The 12641-nt window shown below is 36.7% G+C and overlaps 1 long non-coding RNA gene across 1 annotated transcript; it reads left to right on the top strand.

The window, feature by feature from the left end:
* The first annotated feature begins 742 nt into the window (after positions 1-742).
* Positions 743-12119, top strand: LOC306659328. Its single transcript, XR_013763271.1, has 3 exons — positions 743-847; positions 3541-3637; positions 11423-12119. It is a non-coding gene; the product is annotated as an uncharacterized lncRNA (long non-coding RNA).
* Positions 12120-12641: the final 522 nt, after the last annotated feature.

Below are 12641 nucleotides of genomic sequence, written 5' to 3'. Positions count from 1 at the left end.
AGAGATTAGGACGTAGACAATACAGAACAAGGGGCAACCAGGTATGGACACAGAAGGCAGTTATTTGGAAGCCAAGGATAGAGAGCTCAGAAGAAACTAAACCTATAACACCGTTATCTTGAACTACTAACTTCCATAATCGTCAAAAAAAAAAAAAAAATTGTCGTTTGAGTCATTGTTTGTCTCTGTTATTTTGTTATGGTAGCCCTGGTAAATAATCCAGTATTATTCTAACTTTTTTGGCTTAGGAAACATGATTCTGAAATGTTACATAACTGGCCAAAATTACACGATTGACAAGGGGCATAATTGGAATTCAAACTCTATCTTTTTGCCCAGGTACCTTCCATGTCACCATGAACTTTGTTTTAATAATTAAAAAAAAAAAAAAAATGATCTTCACTGCTCCATTGAGCATCACTGATGTCACGTACAAGGACTTTCCAAGCTTGTTGCTTTTAGGAAAAAGTATAGTCCCTTAAGAGCTTGAGTGCTATGGTTTGAATATGAAGTATCCCCCAAAAGTTTATGTGTGAGACAATGCAAGAAGGTTCAGAGGATAAATGATTGGGTTGTGAGAGTATTAACCCAATCAATGAAGTAATCCACTAATATGGATTTAACTGAGTAAAAACTGAAGGCGTAGGGTGTGGCCAGAGGAGGCTGGAGGAAAATTGGGGGTGTGACTTTGGGGCATATGTTTGTATCTGGCAGTGGAATCTCTCTCTGCTCCCTGATCACCATGTGAGCTACTTCCCTCTACCACACTCTTCCACCATGTTGTTCAGCTTTACCTTGAGCTCCGAGGAATGGACCTAGCTGTCTATGGACTAAGACCTCTGAAACTGTAAGCCTCCAAATAAACTTTTCCTCCTCTATTATTGTTCTGGTCAGATCACTTAGTCACAGCAGCAAAAAGACTGACTAAATTACTGAAGTTTCCTCCTTATACTGCTTAGGACATTTCTCTTTAGTCTTCAAACTTCAAATCTTTCAGTGCCCTTTTGTCCTAAGAAATAGAATTAAAAGTACCTAAGTTTGGAGGATTAAACAAGATACTGTATGCATAAAATTTAACTTAGACTCTGATGTATTTTTAGGACTCAATAGATGTTATTCATAATTTTATCATTATTATATTGATTATCATATTAATTTCCTCAGCTGATCTTACATTACAACTCTGAGTGATAAACAATTTGTGTGACCTATGAAATTTTCATGAGCAAGTATTTCATGTTAAAAGAGAAGGAACTAAGGTCTTGCAAATATGGCACATACTTTTGAGTGAACCCAAAGTTCTGTTTTAATTTTAACTTACTTTTTTAAAAATTAAACTAGCTTATAATTTTGATGTATTTATAATAGTGGTATGGTTAATACTTTTTATGGTTTTTGAATTAATGGGGTGTTGAACATTCAGTGTGGACCTCCATTGATCCAACCTGTGATGGTTTGTTTTTTACAAATTTAAGATACTGCACTCAGTGTAGAAATAACCTATCTCATTTATAGTTATCTTTTATGACTCAGTGTATTTTTATTTTACCTGAAAATTGTAATTTTCTTCCCTTAAACACTTGAGTTTTGAAACTACTGGGATTTAAAACAGTTGAAAGTTGTATGAAATGTTTTAATAATTTTTGCCAGTTAGGGCCATTTCTCTGGGGAGAGAGTTCAGAGTGCCTTACACTACTGTTCTAGAAGTTGTCTCTGCAGTTGTCATCTGTTCAATGAGGTATAAGCAAGTGAAGTTTCCTTATAAATGGAAATAAGATTATAAATGTTTCTGAAAACCAGTCCTTGGGAGTAATAGCAAGAGGGACAAAAAACATAGAAGAGATGCCAGGAAACAGTGTTTTCAGGTATATAACATGGAAATGTAAACTTTAATCTGGATAACTCCACTGGGTAGAACTAAAATCAAAACTTAAAGTTATTGAGAGGCAAACACCACTAGGTTTTTGAAACAAGTTTAGTTGAGTGAAAAATGAATGGCAGACAAATGTGTGGCACTAAGCTCCCTTTTATTGGAAATATATGAGTGAGGTTAAGTTATTACCTATTAGTGAATGCCAGAGGAGATATCTGAGAAATCAGTTGAGCAAGTTGGGGGAGGACTGGGTAGCAGATAGATACTACCTATTTCAATCATGTTTCAGTAATCTTAGAAATAGAAAAAAATTTGAGAGCCCTCTTGACCCTGTGGATAAAATGAGGATTCCCCATCTGTCTATATGGTTTCCAGGACTTAGAAATGGAAGGTAAAATGGTGATGTTCCTAAAGCATACACTTAATAATATCAGAAAAACAAAGTTCAAATATGTGTCATTGGAGATGAAGCTACATAGGAGTGGTAATTTGCTTCAGATAATCCTCACTTCACTAGGAAGACAGTGTATCAGGGTAAGACAAGATGGATCCGACAATGTAATAGCTAAAAGTGAATGGTGGGAGTTGAGGCAACTCTTCTCAGCCATCCAAGAACCTATGTTTCTTCTAAGTTATTTCATCAAGGGCCTTTTTGTTATCTGCTTTCACTAAAGTTAAGATACCATCAAACCTGATTTCCTGCTTATGGAGAAGAGGGATGAGAATATAAAATGTATAGGAATGCAATGGAGAAGAAGGATGAGTACATATAATTGTATAGAAATGCGGGCATCATTTCCTCTTTAAAAAATATTGTGTGTAAGAACTTAGTTAAATTGACCTCTCTTTGAATCAAGATATATTCCCTTGCTGTGGGAAAAGAGACTTTGATGGATGTATAGAAGTTTCTACCATTGAAGGTAATTGATTATATTATAAGAGTGAGGAGCCTGAGGTAGGAAGATCAAGAGTTCAAAGTCAGTCTCAGCAAAAATGAGGTACTAAGCAACTCAGGGAGATCCTGTTTCTAAATTAAATAAAATCAAAAATAGGGCTGGGGATGAGGTTCAGTGATTGAATGACCCTTAGTTTAATCCCTGGTACCGTGGTACCAAAAAAAAAAAAAAAAGAATATTTAATAGATTGTGAATGAATTCACAATACATTAATTTTAAAAAACATATTATGTGACCAAAAAATCTAATGTTTGTAGGTCTCTAATGTGTAGACATACAAGCAATGTTGAAATAATACATATGACTATATTAGCAGCAGTTATTAAAGTTTTAATTATACTTTCTAATTTCCCCAATAAACATATATTTATCATGTAAATAAATCAATAAAAATTAATATAAAAAACAAAACTTAAGGATTATGATATGATCATAAGAGAATTTAAATTCAAATTCTACTTCAGTTATTGTTCTGGTAGAATTAGTAATATCGTTCAACAAAGTCTTCAGATATTCTTAATATTTCAAAGCAAATTTGACAGAAAATTTATGGGAGAGAACATGGGCAGGAGTAGAAGTGAAAGCCACAGGCCTATGATCTGTTTCTCCTAAGGTGGTTCAGGGAGTTTTCTCAGTCTGCTCAGGATGTCATTAGAAAATGTCATAAACTTGGTACTTAAACAACAAATATATTTTCTCATAGTTCATCAGTCTAGAAGACTAAGATCCAGGGTGCCAGCATGGTTGAGTTCTGGTGAGGGCTCTTCCTGGCTTCTAGACTGTCACCTTCCTGCAGATACCCTATGTGGTATGTTGGGTGTGGGGAGATGGGAACATCTGGTGTCACTTCTAATAAGGATAAAAATCCCATCAGATCAGGACCCTATTCTCATGACCTAATTATCTCTCAAATGTCCAATTTTGGTTTTCAAATAGCATCACATTGAGAGTTAAAGCTTCATCATATGAATTTGAGCAGACACAGAATATTCTGTGTGCAAGGCGGAAAGGAAACAATGCAGGCAACTGGTCTACTCCTCTGGTATATGAGACTCTGGATAAGTAGTCTAATGGCATTTCTTAAGAGGTGATTTCCTATCTATAGAGTGCTTTGAGGAAGGTATCTGTTTTGCATCTACTTTGGGTAAACTAAACTAATTCGTACAGATTGAACTTAGTATAGCTCCTTGGTGAATCTCACATAAGCTATACTACTCTTAAGCTCATAAAATAGAGATTAATTAATAGAGATTAATGATTAAACACTATTTGCTTCATGAGCTAATTCAAGACTCTAACTTCAAGACTTTAGCTATTTTTCAGACCAGAAAATACACAATCAATGAAGGAAGGATGAGCTGGGGAGCCATGCACACTGTAGTAGACCTCTCCCTGTCTCTTCTGTGTCACTTGTTTATTTACATTCTTAAAATTATTAAAAGAAACTTGATACAGGGGAAGATCTCTAATTTGCATGTCTCTAATTTGACAATTCAATCCTTTTTTAACTTGGAAAAGAAGAAAGCCCACTAGTTACAACTTGTGGTCCTCTCTTGGTTATGTTACAGCTGTATTATTATTAAAGCAGCTCATGTTGAAGCAAATTTATTTTATTTAAAAAGGTTATTGCAAAGTCCATAAAAGCATAAAAATGTAAAGTGAATGTCTGAAATGAGAGAAACATTGAAAATGAGTATTTATTTCTTATCCTAAATGCTGTAGTTACCTAACATTCCATCCTCCACTTATTTATATGTCTTGATTTTGAATATTTCTTCATTTTCTCAGCTGTGTCATATCACATAGCAACATTTTACTATTATAAAACTCAATTCCTTTTGTAAGATGATACTATGGACTTTTAATTAAATATACAGAATTATTTTTTTCTTTGAAAACCAAATTAAAAGTAGATAAAAATAAAGGCTTTAGAACCACCATTTGACCCAGCTCTCCAACTCCTTGGCCTATACCCAAAGGACTTAAAATCAGCATACTGCAGAGATACAGCCACATACAGCCACATCAATATTCATAGCTGCTCAATTCACAATAGCCAGATTGTGGAACCAACCTAGATGTCCTTCAATTGATGAATGGATAAAGAAACTGTGGCATATATATATATATATATATATATATATATATATATATATATATATACAATGTAATGTTACTCTGCCATAAAGAATGATAAAATTATGGCATTTGCAGGCAAATGAATGAAATTGGAGAATATCATGTTAAGTGAGATAAGCCAATCTCAAAAAACCAAAGGAAGAATGATCTCGCTGATAAGCGGATGATGACACATAATGGGGCATTGGGAGGGGTTAGGGTTAGGGTTAGAGTTAGGGTTGGGGTTAGGGTTAGGGAGGGGGACAAGAATGGGCGAAAGAAGGACTGTATAGAGGGAAAAGAGGGGTGGGAGGGGAGGGTGGGGTGGGGGGAAAGGGAAAAATAACAGAATGAATCAAACAACATTAACCCATGTAAATTTATGTTTACACAAATGGTATGCCTTATTCCATGTACAAACGGAGAAACAACATATATCCCATTTGTGTACAATAAAAAAAATAAAAAAATAAAGACTTTTGGTATTAATGTATATTTTATATAACAATTCATAAACTTTTATTCAGAGGCAATCTATTCAACAATTAGGATTTTGGTTAACACGTAGCCAGAATAAACTAATCTTTTTTTATAATTCATTTTTATTATAAACAAATGGGATACATGTTGTCTCTCTGTTTGTACATGAAGTAGAGGCATACCATTTGTGTAATCATACATTTACCTAGGGTAATAGTTTTTGATTAATTCTGTTATTTTTTTCTCCCTCCCACCCCTCCCACACCTCTTATCCCTCTATAGAGTCCCTTCGTCCTCAATTCTTGCCCACTTCCCACCCCCTATATGTGTCATCATCTGCTTATCAGTGAGATCATTCATCCTTTAGTTTTTTGAGATTGGCTTATCTCACTTAGCATGATATTCTCCAACTGCATCCATTTGCCTACAAATGCCATAATTTTATTATTCTTTATGGCTGAGTAATATTCCACGGTATATATATATGACAGTTTCTTTACCCATTTATCAATTGAAGGACACCTAGGTTGGTTCCACAATCAAGCTATTGTGAATTTAGCAGCTATGTACATTGTTGTGGCTGTATCTCTGTAGTATGCTGATTTTAAGTCCTTTGGGTATAGGCCAAGGAGTGGGATAGCTGGGTCAAATGATGGTTCCATTCCAAGTTTTCTAAGGAATCTCCACACTGCTTTCCAGAGTGGCTGTACTAATTTGCAGCCCCACCAGAAATGTATGAGTATAGCTTTTTCCCAATACAAACAACACCTATTGTTGTTTGTATTCTTGATAATCACCATTCTAATTAGGGTGAGATGTAATTTTAGGGTAGTTTTGATTTGCATTTCTCTTATTACTAGAGATGTTGAACATTTTTTCATATATCTGTTGATTGCTTGCAGATCTTCTTCTGTGAAGTGTCTGTTCATATCCTTAGCCCATTTATTGAGTGGGTTATTTATATTCTTCGTGTAGAGTTTTTTGAGTTCTTTATATATTCTGGAAATTAGTGCTCTATCTGAAGTATGAGTGGCAAAGATTTTCTCCCACTCTGTAGGCTCTCTCTTCGCATTGCTGATAGTTTCTTTTGCTGAGAGAAAGCTTTTTAGTTTGAATCTATCCCAGTTGTTGATTCTTGCTTTTATTTCTTGAGCTATGGGAGTCCTGTTAAGGAAGTCTGATCCTAAGCCGACAAGTTGAAGATTTGGACCTACTTTTTCTTCTATAAAATTAAGGGTCTCTGGACTGATTTCAAGGTCCTTGATCCATTGTTAGTTGAGTTTTGTGCATGGTGAGAGATAGGAGTTTAGTTTCGTTCTGTTGCATATGGATCACCAGTTTTCCCAGCATCATTTGTTGAAGAGGCTATCTTTTCTCCATTGCATAGTTTTGGCCCCTTTGTCTAGTATGAGAAAATTGTATTTTTTTGGGTTTGTGTCCATGTCCTCTATTCTGTACCATTGATCTACCTGTCTATTTTGGTGCAAATACCCATGCTGTTTTTGTTACTATTGCTTTGTAGTATAGTTGAAGTTCTGGTATTGCGCTACCCACTGCTTCTCTCTTCCTGCTAAGGATTGCTTTAGCTATTCCGGGTTTCTTATTCTTCCAGATGAATTTCATAATTGCTTGCTCTATTTCTGTAAGGTATGTCATTGAGATTATAATTGGAATTGCATTGAATCTCTATAGCACTTTTGGTAGTATGGCCATTTTGACAATATTAGTTCTGCCTATCCATGGACATGGGAGATCTTTCCATCTTCTACGATTTTCATTAATTTCTTTGTTTAGTGTTCTGTAGTTTTCATTGTAGAGTTCTTTTACCTCTTTCATTAGATTGATTCCAAAGGATTTTATTTTTTTCGAGGTTATTGTGAATGCGGTAGTTTTCCTAACTTCTCTTTCTGAAGATTCATCATTATGTATAAAAAAGCATTGGATTTATGAGCATTGATCTTATATCCTGCTACTTTACTGAATTCACTGATGAGATCTAAAAGGTTTCTGGTGGAATTTTCTGGTTCCTCTAAATATATAATCATGTCATTAGCAAATAGGGAGAGTTTGAGTTCTTCTTTTCCTTTTCGTATCCCTTTAATTTCTTTGGTCTGTCTAATTGCTCTGGCTAGAGTTTTAAGGACAATGTTGAATAGAAGTGGTGAAAGAGGGCATCCCTGCCTTGTTCCAGTATGCCATGGGCTTAGCATAGATGGCCTTTACAATGTTAAAGAATGTTCCCACTATCCCTAATTTTTCCAGTGTTTTGAGCATGAAGGGATGCTGTATTTTATCAAATGCTTTTTCTGCATCTATCAAAACAATCATGTGATTCTTGACTTTAAATCTATTTACATGGTGAATGACATTTATTGATTTCCGGATGTTGCACCAACCTTGCATCCCTGGGATAAAACCCACTTGATCGTGGTGCACTATCTTCTTAATATATTTTTGTATGTGATTTGCTAAGATTTTGTTGAGAATTTTTGCATTAATGTTTCTTAAGGATATTGGTCTGAAATTTTCTTTCCTCGATGTGTCTCTGTCTCGTTTAGGTATCAGTGTGATACTGGCTTTATAGAATGAGTTTGGGAGGGTTCCCTCCTCTTCTATTTCATGGAATACTTTGAGGAGTATTGGAATGAGCTCTTCTTTAAAGAGTTTGCAGAACTTGGCTGAGAACCCATCTGGTCCTGGACTTTTCTTTGTTGGTAGGCTTTTGATGTCTTTTTCTATTTCATTACTTGAAATTGATCTATTTAAATTGTGTATGTCCTCTTGGTGCAGTTTAAGTAATTCATATGTCTCTAGAAACCTGTTGATATCTTTGAGATTTTCTATTTTGTTGGAGTATAGATTTTCAAAATAGCTTCTAATTATGTTTTTATTTCACTCGTGTCTGTTGTGATATTTCTTTGTTCATTCCGAATATTAGTAATTTGGGTTTCCTCTCTTCTTCTCTTTGTTAGCGTGGCTAAAGGTTTATCAATTTTATTTATTTTTTCAAAGAACCAACTATTTATTTTGTCAATTTTTTCAATTATTTCTTTTGTTACAATTTCATTGATTTCAGCTCTGATTTTAACTATTTCCTGTCTTCTACTACTTTTGGTGTTGCACTCTTCTTCTTTTTCTAGGGCTTTGAGCTGTAGTGTTAGATTGTTTATTTGTTGATTTTTTCTTCTTTTATTGAATGCGCTCCATGAAATAAATTTTCCTCTAAGAACTACTTTCATAGTGTCCCAGAGATTTTGATAGGATGTGTCTTTGTTCTCATTTACTTCTAAGAATTTTTTTATTTCCCTCCTGATGTCTTCTGTTATCCATTCATCATATAATAGCATATTATTTAATCTCCAGGTATTGGAGAAGTTTCTGTTTTTTATTCTGTCATTTATTTCTAATTTCAATCCATTATGATCTGATAGAATACAAGGCAGTATCTCTATCTTCTTGTATTTGCTAACAGTAGCTTTGTGGCATAAAATATGGTCTATTTTAGAGAAGGATCCATGTGCTGCTGAGAAGAAAGTGTATTCTTTCTTTGCTGGATGGTACATTCTATATATGTCAGTTAAGTCTAAATTGTTGATTGTGTTTTTGAAGATCTCTGGTTTCTTTATTCAATTTTTGTTTGGAGTATCTATCCAGTGGTGAGAGAGGTGTGTTAAAATCACCTAGTTTTATTGTGATGTGGTCTATTTGATTTCTGGAATTGAGAAGGATTTGTTTGACGTACATGGATGAGCCAATGTTCGGGGCATAGATATTTATGAGTGTTATGTGTTGCTGATTTATGCTTCCCTTAAACAGTATGTAATGTCCTTCTTTATCCCTTCTGACTAGTTTTGGCTTGAAGTCCACATTATCTGAAATGAGGATGGATACACCAGCTTTTTTGCTGTGTCCATGTGCATGGTATGTTTTTCCCCATCCTTTCACCTTTAGTCCATGGATATCTCTTTCTATGAGATGAGTCTCTTGCAGGCAGCATATTGTTGGATTTTTCTTTTTAATCCAATCTGCCAGTTTATGTCATTTAATTGATGAGTTCATGCCATTAACATTCAGGGTTATTATTGTGATATGATTTGTATTCCCAGTCATTTGACTCCTTTTTGTTTTTTTGACATGATTTGTTTTCCACTTTATTTGGCTATTCCTTTAGGCTAGTTCCTCGTGTTGCTGAATTGTATCATTGTTTTTCATCTCTGCCTCATGGAATATTTTGCTGAGAATGTTCTGTAATGCTGGCATTCTTTTTGTAAATACCTTTAGCTTTTGTTTATCATGGAAGCATCTTATTTTGTCATCAAATCTGAAAGTAAGTTTTGTGGGGTATAAGATTCTTTCTTTCAGAGCTTGAAAAATGTTGTTCCAGGCCCTTCTAGCTTTTAGGGTCTGGATTGAAAAATCTGCTGATATTCTTATTGGTTTCCCCCTGAATGTAATTTGATTCTTTTCTCTCACGGCCTTTAAAATTCTGTCTTTATTTTGTATGTTAGATATTTTCATAATAATGTGCCTTGGTGTGGGTCTACTGTAATTTTGCGTATTTGGAGTCCTGTAAGCCTCTTGAACTTGATTTTCCATTTCATTCTTCAGATTTGGGAAATTTTTTTTATATTATTTCATTGAATAGATTGTTCATTCCTTTGGTTTGTTTCTTTAAGCCTTCCTCGATCCCGATAATTCTTAAATTTGGCCTTTTCATGATATCCCATAATTCTTGTAGGTTGTGTTCATGATTTCTTACCATCTTCTGTTTGTTCAACTTTGTTTTCAAGATTAAATATTTTTTCGTTGATATCTGAAGTTCTGTCTTCCAGGTGTTCTATCCTTTTGGTTATGCTTTCTATGGAGTTTTTAATTTGGTTTATTGTTTCCTTCATTTCAAGGATTTTTGTTTGTTTTTTTTTTCATTATCTCTGACTCTTTAATGAAATAATCTTTTGCTTCCTGTGTTTGCTCTTTTAACTGTCATTCAATGCCTGCATTTGCCCTTTCATCTCATCCTTCAATGCCTGCATTTGCTCTTTCATGTCCTCCTTGCTTCCCTGATCGTTTTGATTATGTACATTCTGAACTCCCTTTCTGACATTTCTTCTGCCCTGCTGTCATTGAATTTTATTGCTATACCATCTAGTTTTTTTTGGATGTTTTCTTCCCTTATTTTCTCATATTGTTTAGGTATCTACCCCTCTGGTAGTGAAACTCTGGGATATTGCAGATTTCCTCTATTGACTAATATTTTCTCTGTAGATTTCCAATAACTCACCTCTTAGCCTTCAGTAGCCTGATGTCTTGGAGGAAGTTGATAATGCTGTGCTCCACTAGGATGCTGGCTTTCTATGGCTGGTGGCCTCCAGGTGGGGTATATTCCCCGGTGGCTCTGAGTTGGTCCTGGGTCTCTCAATACCTCCTCTTCTTGGCTCCTGAATCTTGTCAAAGGTCCTCTAGCCTCCTGTAGGTGTCTCAGGAAGGGAGATGCCCTTACAATGATGATGGCCATGCCCTCAGGAGTAATTCAAAATGCCTACACCAGCCTATAAAGAAGCCTCTGCCTAACTCCATGATGGTGACAAACCTGGGCATGGTGGTTGGGTGGGGTTGTTCAGTGATGGCGTCTGTCCTTAGCCTGGTGGTTGGTTGTTTTGACTACCTGCTGCCCAGCTCCACAAATCAGGCAAATTGGGTGCCCGCCTGCTACCTCTGCGATGCAAGTGGCCTGACTTGCCCACCAGCTCGCTCCGGGACTGCGACCAACCAGTGATGGCACCAAGCTAGGTGCAGGGATCAGGCGGGGTGGCTCAGTTGTCTACTCTTGGCCTGCTGGCTGGGTGGGATAGCTGACCACTGGCTACTTCCGCGATATAGGTGGCCTGACTCGCCCACCAGTTGGCTCTGCGACTCTGACCAACGAGTGATGGCACCAACCTAGGTGCCTAAACTAATCTTTAATACAATGATTTCCTGCCCCTTTTCTTTTCAGGCTAAAGGAAGCACTTACTTTGAACCGTGGGTCCAATCAGAAGGATTCTCATACATTCAATATGATACCCATTCTGTGATGGCTTCCAGTGCAGGGTTGCTCTAAGTACACTTGGGGTTGCTCTGGGAGGAGTAACCAGCACCTGGAACTCTGAGCACTCATTTATTCATTATATAAGTGTCTACTCTCAACTGTAGCCAAGAAGGTGGGATGAAGTGTGTTTGCCTTCCTTCTGCTTCTTCATTCATCAGTCCCAACAAGGTTAACATTCAGGACTTTATAGGTTTATAGAAGGATGCATAGAACATGGGGTTCAGCCATAGTTGTTGTCAGCAACCAAATAGTTGAATATCTATTTTAACAATATGCAAATATCAAGAACAAAAGAAACATGTAAGTGCTATGAATAATTATAGAAGCATAGCATGTTTTATGTTTTGAATTCAGAATGTAGTTGTAGCCCTGAATATGCCACAAAATTACTCACTGTGCTAGCAAAGAGATAGTAGAACACTTTCATCATCTTTCAGCTATGGAAAATCTGTGTAATGTGCAATAAATATTGGAAAAAGTTTTCCATGCTCTTACGCAATATGTTTAATCTGAGAAGAGTGATTGCATGCTTAAAATATTTCTTGAAAATGTTTTTCTATGATTGCTCATACAAATATTGAAGTAGATATATATAATCAATGGCAAACTATACCAAAGTATATTTACTAACAGCCAATGACTGCATTTAAAAAGAAATTGTTGCTTTCTGCACAGAACCAGCTCTGAGTCCAGGAGCCAGCAGCGAGCTCCGGCCCACAGGCAGCTTCAGGGACCAGGACAGGGCAGCCAGGGACTTCCCCAAGCAGCCCTGCTTCCTCAGGTGGCAGGCGTCTTTCAAGGCTAGTTTCTCGGAGCAGACCGCCCAGTGAGAGCCTTTCTACACAGAGCCAGCCACAAATCCCGGAGCCAGCGGAGACCTCTGGCCCACTGGCAGCCTCTGGGACCAGGGCAGGGCACCAGAGACTTCTCCAGGTGGCCTGCTCCCTCCGGCTCCAGGCTCTTTCCACAGGGCGATCCAAGATGGCAGACTAGAGGGTAACTGCATGTCCAGTCGTTCCAGAACCCAGGATTCAAAAAGGGGAGGCATTGAGAGACTCAAACTAAAATAGAGCCACGGGGTGAATCTCCCCCACTGGGTGAAGCTTGGTCTGGGTGACAGGCCCGG

The sequence above is a fragment of the Sciurus vulgaris genome (assembly GCF_902686455.1).
Source record: "Sciurus vulgaris genome assembly, chromosome: 4".
In the NCBI taxonomy this organism is placed as follows: domain Eukaryota; kingdom Metazoa; phylum Chordata; class Mammalia; order Rodentia; family Sciuridae; genus Sciurus; species Sciurus vulgaris.
Note: the sequence above shows the minus strand (reverse complement) of the source record. Positions and strands in the feature narration are given on the sequence as shown.